Consider the following 10,366-nt stretch of genomic DNA (forward strand, 5'->3'; position numbering starts at 1 on the left):
TTCTTCTGTCAGACCCTGTCCTCAGCTCTCCCATTACATACTCACACAATGACTGATTTATTCATTGATAAGCTATTACTATGGGTCTGGTTAGAAACATAGCACGTGAGCAGGCTATAGGAAAGTTCTAGTTGAACACAGAAAAAGTCAAAAATTACAAAATTTAGATTATTAGCATTATCATTTTCTATTTTGTAGAAATGATTAGAAACGTCCATGTTTGGATGATTGATTACAGTGGATTAGCTAGGGAATGAGTAAGAATATGCAGATTCTGAAAATCATAATAAATGTCTGGAAAAACAGTTAAATATTTTGAAAAGAAAAAAAAAAAAAAAGACCTTCATGATATTTTCCTATCTATTTCTGAGCCAAAAGATGCTGAAGAAAAAATGTACCTTTTTTTGAGTGAAAAACACCAGCTACACAGCTTAGAGATTTTTATGGACCACATGAGGTTTTTTCCCTGATTCTGCCTGGCCAGGATCGCTTAGGGTTGTTCATTAACAGCCAGGATCCCAGTGAGACAACTTGTACCATGGTTTCCCATTCACTGAAACAAATAGGGAACATTTCAGAAACATTTACTCAGACCGAGAGAACCTTTTATGTACGCATCTACAAACTCTTCCTGGGAATGAAATCAAACTGTAGTACAGATGTTGCAGAGCTTCATTTTAAGGTTTCCAGTTGATCACAGAGACGTGTAAAAGCAAAGAACAGAGAAACTCTTCTTGTACAAAAGGTCACTGTTTGTATTTTATTAACTTCTTTATTGCTAAATATCTGCCACTAAATTGAAAGCCTCAGCACAAAGCATGTTGCATTTTATGTACAAATCAACGCTATCTAGTCTAGTAAAAGTAGATGCTCAGATGACACGGCACCCAGCTTGATCTGCACGGTATAGGTGGCTGTTATCTTGATGTTTGGAAACATAGACAGTGATTTGGAAAATGCAGCCCAACTGCAGGTGGCTGGGGTGACATTTGAACATGTCCAGTGGAGGTGATCAAGGTAAGGAAGGAAGAGAGCCTGGCTGGGTTGCAGGGCTCTCCTGTGGGCAACGAAGTACTGAAGTAAGACAACAGAAGCCATTTGAGTGCAGGTCCACCTGGATAGTCATCTTCTGAGACTGGTGAGGGGATTGCATCAGAGGAGGCAGGAGTCAGGGAATCATTCATACCAGGTTCTCAGAATGGAGGCAGCAGGAGGCTGTGACAGCAGCACACGGTGTGCTTTTAGTGTAACAAACACTGCCAAACTGCCTGATCAAAGAAGTGCTTAAGTTACATACAGCACAAGGCAACTTTCTGGTCTAGAAAGAAATCAGCTAAAGGAGAACTCATCCTCGATCTGTCAGAGTTATTCAGTCTGTGATTATTTCAGTGGAGTATTTGATCAAATGACTCAAACTTCCAGGCATTTTGTCAACTGACTGAAAATGAACACCAGACATCAGACTACATGCCTGAAGTCACGTACTGAATTAAGCAGTCAAATAAATAAAGGGACTAACAGTTAGTGCACAGTGTGCTCTCAGAAATGAGATTTCTTTTATCCCCTGACGACAAAGATTGGGTTGCCCTTCTTTGAACTGGTGGGGGAGGAAGGACGCCCTGTACTTCTCTGCCTGTGTCTGCTTGGTTCAAATCTTGTCCAAGTCCTCTGCTGAAGGGCAGTGAGGGGAAGGCGGGGGCTGGAGTGTACCTCTTCTGTGTCAGGCCTGGTACATGAGATGGTGAAATATGCTCTTCAGGGGCTGGTGAAACAACTTCATCTTCCTTGGAGCTTTTTTTGTGCCGCCTGTCTCAGAGCAGATTGCATTTACCCACCTACTAGAGCAAATGTGGGTTGAATGATGTTCATAGTTTGATTACAGTTTCTGTTTTTGAAGTTCTTTGCCTGAGCTATTTCATCATCCCTAGGTGGCCACATTTAGTTAATTCTTGGGGAAAAAAAAGAAAAAGAAAGAAAAAAAAAAAAAGGAGGGACATCTTTGCCAAGTAACTTCTCTCACAGACAAGGTCTTTGCAGGGTGTACAGTTAGGGCTCTGACTGGAAACTTTTCTGTTTGCTGTGTTATTTTCCATCAAGACATATAGGTTGGTTACACTGTTAAGTGCACACTTCACTCCTGCTTGGGGTACATGAAGTGCTGCTCTGAAAGGCAAGGAGCGAACTGGCACTTATCCATGCTTGTCTGCACAGCCCTCTGGTGAGCAAATGGAACTCCACATCCAAGTTCTCCCTGGAGAGGTAGGGATTAAAGCAAACTTCTCCCATGCTCCCTCCAGGAGGAGAATGAGGAGAGGAGACTATACTTATCTGAGGAGCTAACAGGCATTGCCAGAGCTGCAGCCCACTGATAGGTTATAATACAGAGAGAAACTTCGTGGCAGATTTCTCAACATGCGGGAATCTGAAAAGGTACTTTGTGAACTGACAATGGGATGTTTCTGTATTTGGGAAAAAAACTTTCCTTGTCTAAATATGTTCCTGTGAATTTGCTTTGTGCTGAGCTTCAAGCTGGAAAAAGCTTACAGGAGGCCTCCAAACTTCAGGTCTCGCTGTTTCTGCTATGCAAAGAAAGGAAAAATGACCTGCTCCCAACACTGCCAGCAGTTCCCTTCATCACCAGAGAAAAAACCCTCACAAATGGCATTTCTGCAGGGCTCCTTCATCCAGAAGAGTTCAGAACAGATCTTACTCATCTAGATGAGTTACCACTTCCATTAATTCCAGGCAAGAGGCCTAAGTTAAAATGGAAATTAATGTGTTTGTTAACTTCCCTCTCATTTATGTTTGTTAGCTTTTCTCTTATGCACAGTGAATTAAAAAATAATAATAGCTAATCATGGCCTGGCAGGGATTTTTAATGGATTTAATTTTTCTCCATCCTGCTTACATGTAATCTCTACCATTCAGTGTTTTATGGGCTTGTTATCACTCTAGAAATGCTTGCAGAGCATGCCTGGAGTGCTTGCAGAATAACTGCAGGAAATACACACTCCCCCAAAACCAACAGGTGCTGGTTACTGTTCCCAAGCCAAGCATCACATGTCCTGTCTCTGGATGGCTGGTTTAGCATGATTCACACCAAGGGGGTTTTTGCCTTTCCTGCAGCCACTCTGAGGGAAAGGAGCGTTTAAAGGAATGACTTACAACACATAATCAGTAAGTGGCCTAGAAACATGCTCAGGCTCGGCCCTTGAACTGCCCTTGCTGTGATGGAGCTGACAGACTGCATGCTTTTTGTCAAAATGAAAGGTGGTTACCTTTCACTGCATTGTGACATATTACATACAAAACTATTACATTATTACACATGAAATAGTAGAACCTGCCCGTTGCCTTTATGGGTATAAGTGATGTGCATGTCAGCTGCCCAGGGGATCAGAACTGGCTGGCGTTCATCAGTCTCCCCACACAGGTTCTGCCACTGCCCAGGGGGATATTTAGGTTTTTCCACTCAGCTTCTTCCAATATAGCACGAATCCATTGTAAGGCTCCAAAATAGTGAGGGATTGTTGGTCCACGCGGTGCAGGAAGCGCTGTTGCTATGGTAACCAGTGCTGTATCATTTTTGTGTGTTTCTGTAGTAAAAAAGAATATATATATGTGCGTGTGCATCACTTTTATTAAATTATTGTACCCTTGAAAGCATTGCTCAGCTTTTTACCCCAGAATCAACAGTTTAATTTCACACTGGGTCAGTACCGAAATGATCATCATTGTTATTCCAGATGCTTTTTTGGTGGCCTTTGTGAATTTACTGATGGCCCGAGCTCAATAGATAGTGACAGGTGTCTACACTATTAGTGTCTACTACAATTAGCACTAATTGGTACCTCTATTGGCAGTGGAGATTGGCTAGGGATTTAATGGAGATGAGAGATGAACACGCTTTCTGTGTGTTCGCCCCTTCTTCCCTCAAATATAGAGCAACAATTTCTAAAACAAGTACTTGTGGTCAAAGTAAAGAAAGTTTCAATATTTATTACTTGGTTTGTTCCTGAGTTATAGCTTAATGGAAGCATTCAATCTCTGAGACTTCCAATTTGGCACTTTTCAGGTGAAATTTTCATTACTAGCCTAATTTTTTCCAGGTGCACTTCTGCAGCTGCAATGTATTGTGCCATAATTTAGCACCTGCAGTTCTTTCTAGCAGCAAGAATTTCCAACCAGGAAAACAAAGGTTGAGTCCAGCCTTGATTTAAATAAATAAAATTTTAAAAGCATCTCCATCATGAAAAGAGCAACAAAAAGCTGCTTTCAGGGGAGGTTTAATCAAGCAAAAGCATTAGTGATACAATACTGTTTGCTGATAAGCATTAACAAAGAGGAAGGAACCTCTGTGTATTGCATTTTAAAACATTTCCTACAAGATTGCTCTTTCACTTAATTGTTACTACTCTGTAGAAAAATCTGCCCCATTTGTTAATTTGTTTCTTTTCTTCTTATGCCTGACAAACACCTCTAACAACGTTAAATTGTTTGCTTGTGATTATGGGAAAAAGGGTTTTATTTATTCCTATGAAGTTAGTTGAAGGTCTTAGAAATGCGAAATATATTGAGAGTTCAAAACAGGTGAATTACTCTCAAAATAAGTGTTGGCAGCTTTTTATCTTTTCCTTGTTTTCCATATTTAATTCCACCCTTGAAAGATGGAACATGCATCATTTCCCCATCGTCTCTCTCTGGTTCATATTGAGTGAAGTGTTTTGAATTAATTATGTTAAATTATTAATAGCTTAAGATTTGAAAACATTACAAGGTTTGAGTAATGTTTTATCAGGCAGTAACTGTATGATAATTCTTTCATACAGTAGAGTACATTTCCAGCTGATAGGTAAAAATTACAACTATATGCTGGGAGCATTGAATTCAGTTCATTGTGAAGCATAATAAGGTAATGAACGTTTAGGCTTCATATTAGGAAAAAAAAAATGCCATTAATGAATAGATTCCAGGAGAAACAATGAAAGCAGCATTTCTTAGGCCACGTAAAATGAACTGTGCAGAAATACAGAATGCAAAACAGCTCTGTATTGGTAAGAATGAATGACATACAAGGTCTCTCTGCATCTAAATTCTGTGATTCTCTGATACAAAATATCCTCTGATATACCACCTCTACATGTATTTTATTAACTGATGGCTAACAAACAGCTCATTTGTCAGGGAAAATGAGAAATAACACAGCACTGGGTCCTCTAAACAAAGCATTGTGCCGCTAGAATTATTCTAGCTTAAAGGTCCAAACACAAAGTTTATCTTCTGTTAAATCTCCACGACATTTTAACTAGGGCTATGAAATAAATGGTCAACTAAATCAAGCTGTATTAATTTCAGGCATTATTTTGAGCCTGTTTTATGGTGCTACAAACATTTGACAGCATTTAAGGGAGAGGCACGACAGCTGACAAAAGACCTGAGAATTAGCTCTATAATTATTTGCAAAGGGAAAATGGCTCCTTTCCACTTTCAGCCCACTGTGTAAGTCTTGATACATTTCATCAGCTTCACGTAATAAACCCTGTGGAGGAATTAAGGAGCCGGGAAATATAGGTTAGGCTCACAAGACAGACACCAGCACTTAGTTTTGCTGAGGCCTCTGAGCACTGCAAGCCTCAGGCACCCCTCCACCTGGGTGGGCATCTAGGCCACTCCTCATCAGAACTGCCCTACCCAGGGCATTTTTCTGGGCATGGCCCAGTTTTTGCTTCTCATACCAATAAACGAGCTGTTACGTGGGAAATGAGAGCAGAGGGGTGCTTAACACTCCTTAAATGTGGCATTTTGCCTTGCTTTGATGCTTGCTGTCTACTGGTGGTTTGGGTGCTGGGCAAGTGGTGTGCTGGATCTGTTCTTCAGTGACCAGCTCTCCCCAAGGGCTGTATGGAAAAGCCTCCAGCATCCAGCCTGGTGCTGTGTGCAAGAATGCAGACTGCCTAAAGCTGTGTGTGGCATGACCTAGATCTTACCTGTGAGTCTAGATCCATCCAAGTAACAAGTCATAGCAGGAGAGGAAAAATATGTATACGTCTCTCTTCATCTATCTAACCATAAAGGGTTGTATTTCCAAGGGTATTTAGACATTTGTTGAGTCATGTAACTGCTAGAGTGATTTTCAAAAGTACCTTAGTAGGTTTGACAGCCAGTTTTTATTTCAAAGAGTTATTTGGACAGCCAGTGAGATTTTCAAATATTTATCTATTTCTCTGTATATTGCATATAGCGTGAAAATCCAGCCCAGTGAGAAGCATGATACCATTCATGTACATCTATAATGTTAAAACACCCATTCCCTGACCCTTTTATATTATGTTCAATATGCCTTGACATCTGAATTCAGTGCTCCCATGGGTTCCCGAAGCAGTGGGCTTCGTTAAGATGTTGTCTGCCTTCTCCAAAAGAAGCGAGTGCATTATTCCTCCTCCAGACAGGAGCTTTTCAAGCTGTTTCACAACTGGCACAGTTTGTAGCTGCTATTTCAACTCTGCCTTAGAGCCTAACATTGTCTTGCCCTCTGGTCCCAGCAGCATGAGTACCTAGCTATGTAGATAGTTATTAGGGACCCAGAGAAACAAATCCAGCTTGAGTAAAGAAATTCCTTATTTTTGACATTTTGGTTTACCTAGTATCCACACTTGAGCACGGTATCCTTCTGCTGACAGCCCTACCAGCTACTTCTGGAAAGAAAGAAAAAAAGAGTTGCTTTTGCATGGCTGGTAATTAAAATTTGTTTTCGTACTACATGCTGAAGTGCAGGGTGTAATATCTCAGCTCACTTACATTTATGCTGTTATTTCAGAGTGTCAAAGTGTTCATGGTGCAATCAAGAAACAAACTGGCAGAACTGAAGCAATCTGCTCTGTAGTCGCCTTTAGTTCAAGTTCTCATTGTCTTGTAATTAGCTGGAGTGAATGCAGCTACCCAGCAGCACGCTGTGCACTGTGACATGCTTTGGAACGAGGCACAGGGCTGGAAATAAAAGCGCTTCGCTCAGGGTGCCAAAGTGCCTACTGTAGGTGCAACACCGAAATTCACTTATTATAATCCTTCTTGCCTAATTAATTCCATTGATAGCCATTCACGATCATCAGCCTTTAACAAAGATTTTTCTTTCTTTTCCTTTTCTTTTTTTTTAAACTGAATAGTTTTATTAGCTTGTTTACTTCAGAACAATGTGCCATCTTTGATTAAACTCCATGTGGATTTATAACTATGTCCTCCCTATGTTTCTGTGACCTTTACGGCACATCTGATAAAAATAAAAGGTCACGGATTCCAAAAGAACCGGTTCTAATAATAATGTCAGGCAGGCTCCCCCGAAAGTGTGTGATTTTCCTCCCTTCTTTCTTCTCTTTTCTTCTTTTCCTCCCTCTCTCTCTCTCTCTCTCTCTCTCTTTATTCTGCTGTTTCAAAGTAAGATGAAAATTAACATGAATAAAATTAATGGTTTAATTTTGCAGGAGAAAGAAGACAGTTTACAGTGCTCCACTGGGGAAAAGGGCTTTTGTCTTTGTTGATGACCTAAACATGCCTGCCAAGGAGAAATATGGTGCCCAGCCTCCCATTGAACTGCTGCAGCAATGGATTGACCATGGCTACTGGTTTGACAGGTGCAATAAATATTAATTAGTGTGCTTGGCTACAGCGGAGTAATGATATACACTGTTTCTCTGAAGCGTTAAATTGTAGTGTTAGTCTTTTATAATTCCTCATCTTCTCCGTCACAACAGGAAAACACTCCGAGTTACACGACTCCCTGTACAGAAAAAGGAATAAAGGCTTATACGTTGCAGTGAATTACAGCATGAGAAAGGCAAGTCTATATGGGAGAGAGGCACAACATGCATTTTCATGTGTTTGTGAAAACACCATCAGTATTTAAGCCAACACAAAACGGTTTCAGATAAATTTTTAGTTCGTGGTTATTAAGGACTAAAACAAAATAATTTGTCTTTCAGTGAATGACTGAGGTTAAAATGCATTTGAAGATGGCTTTTCTAGCATGCAGTCAATGTTTGGGGGAAGAGTGCGTAATAGACTCAGACACTTTTCTGCATGATTTATGTTAATACTGGTTGTTGGAAGACTTCAAATTCTCTCTTGTTTATGTCTCATCTGTCTGAATTTTAAAGAAGTGCATTTTGTTTAAGAGCAATCCCAGTTAATCCACTGCTTTTTAAAAAAAAAAAAAAGTGTAAAGTAGCACCTAGTCATGGAGGCTCCATTACAGTGCTTGATCATTAGATGAATGTAACCATACTTTATGATACACTTAATTATATACACCTAAGGTACAAAGCAGCTGCACTTCTTGCAAAAGAATGGGCCATTAATTAAGAACTAGTACTTCCTATATGCTTTATTAGTATTGCAGTTCACAATTATGCTTAAACCAGTCATTACACATTTTACTGTGCTGAAGATCTTGTTTTCTATTATATGTGTTTAACAGTGTATTACAACTTTGCATGGCAGCCTCAGCCTGTTCCCTCTGTGCTTTTCAAAACAGAGGCATGAAAGTTGGCAGGTAGTGTCTGCATTTCAATTGGAACTCCTACCTTTCTCTTTACTCTTAACCAAATAAAATAAAGGCTTTAGCTTTTCTGTAGCACAATACAAAAGAGCCAGGAAATAAAAGAGGAAAAATGTGGGTGTTTTCAAGTCTGATGTTTTCCCAAAACTATAGAATATTTCTTAATATTTTCGAAGTGAAATAGAAGCTGAAAGCATTAGGTAGAATCATTTCATCATTTTATACTGAACTTGGGAAATAGTGGTCGAAATGCATGTAATTTTCTAGCTCCAAAATCCCTCATTTTCTAAAGCATACAGCAGAATTTCTCTCCTTTTATGAACAATAAGGCCTTTCATTGTCAGCAGTGTTCATACTATCCTACCCTCTGTGTAAACCATGAGATGAAGTTTGGGAAGATGCAGGTGGAGACAATGAGAAAACAAACTCATGCCATTTTAAATATAAAGGTTTCACTCCTTTATATACTCAGAATTACTTCTGCTAGTGGCTGCAGCTTGTCACTTGTCAGCCTGTCTGGATGAGCAATATACACAGAAAGAACAATTTGAAGAAGATGGTCTTTGCTGGATAAACAACAAAGCATTAGTTACCTGGAAGGCAAGAAGACTGGCATGTTTTTTCCCCCAATGACAGTCTATAACAAGCAAATATTTGCTGATAATGTCTGACAATATAGCCACAGGAAGAAGCAGCTGAGGTAATTCGAGGTAGTATCCTTTACTGTCAGAGGGATCCGTGGCTTTCTAAGGTGATTAAACTGTTGGCAGCTATGCCATTGAAGATGTTAAATAGGAGAGATCTGCTAGTAAAAGACCCACCACTGCCTAAGAGCCTGCTTTACATCACACTATCTGCATGGTTACTGCAGACAATGAAAAAGGTTCCTGATTAAGAAGGCAAGAAGTCCCAAAGAAACGGTGCTCTTGTGTTTGCCTTGTCTGCCTGCCTCTACTTCTTGCTAACTTGTGATCGAAATTTGACAGAGCTGCTGCAGTCTCAGAGATGTAAGACCATCCTGAACGCAGCAGGTATGACCTGCTGAAGGAAGGACAGATGGGGGGCAAGAGGATCCTGTGTGGTGTGTGGCTGGGATACCAGGCTTGCGAGCCAACCTGGAGCTGTAGTGCTATATGAAAGATGACTTGGTGTCCCACTCATTGGGAAATTAGTTGTCTTTATAATATACAATAAAGAGAGCTTTGGAACTAGGCCTATGCCTGGACAATCTGCTTTATGACATATTTTCTTTTCTCTACTGCTTTAAAGCCTGCTATAAATTTTAGTGACTGCTGCAATCTCCTCAAGATCCTCCCAAGATGATAGGAGACCAACATACTGATCTCCGTGCTCAGAGCCTCCTGAACGTGCCCAGATACCAGTGTCAGAAGGAAAAGCAGATGGTGTGGACTCATTTATACTAGAAGTACCCCACATGAAGTCTGCTCAAAGGCTTCTAAGTAAGATGGCTGCATCTCCATCATCTTTGTGCTACCTGAACAGAACAAAGGAGCAGGAATTAATATCTGGCCTCCAGAATAGCTCTATCTGGCAGAAAAGAGGAGTTGAAATGTCACGATGTGGCAGAAAACAGGAATTGAAATGTCTTCATGACACAAAGAATACAGTATCCTTTAAATGGGAGCACGAATTTCTTTAACAAAGTAGCAAACAAGACTTGCTTTCATATTACCAAAGCTGTTATGACTTTCAATCTTCTTTCTGGTAATTTGTTTAAAACCTGTTGAGAACCCACAAGGTATACTTGTGTTTGCTCATCTAGGTTTATTTCTCTGTGTCTGTGTGTATTGCATT

The 10,366-nt window shown here is 40.2% G+C and overlaps 1 long non-coding RNA gene across 1 annotated transcript; it reads left to right on the top strand.

Annotated features, from left to right (window-relative positions):
* Window positions 1-2,515: 2,515 nt before the first annotated feature.
* On the top strand, window positions 2,516-8,132 carry LOC149919548 (uncharacterized). The gene is made up of 3 exons (XR_016463647.1): window positions 2,516-3,565; window positions 7,479-7,628; window positions 7,749-8,132. It is a non-coding gene; the product is annotated as an uncharacterized LOC149919548 (long non-coding RNA).
* The last annotated feature ends 2,234 nt before the right edge of the window (window positions 8,133-10,366 follow it).

Source organism: Phasianus colchicus, chromosome 1, assembly GCF_987193195.1.
Source record: "Phasianus colchicus chromosome 1, bPhaCol1.hap1.1, whole genome shotgun sequence".
Lineage (NCBI taxonomy): Eukaryota > Metazoa > Chordata > Aves > Galliformes > Phasianidae > Phasianus > Phasianus colchicus.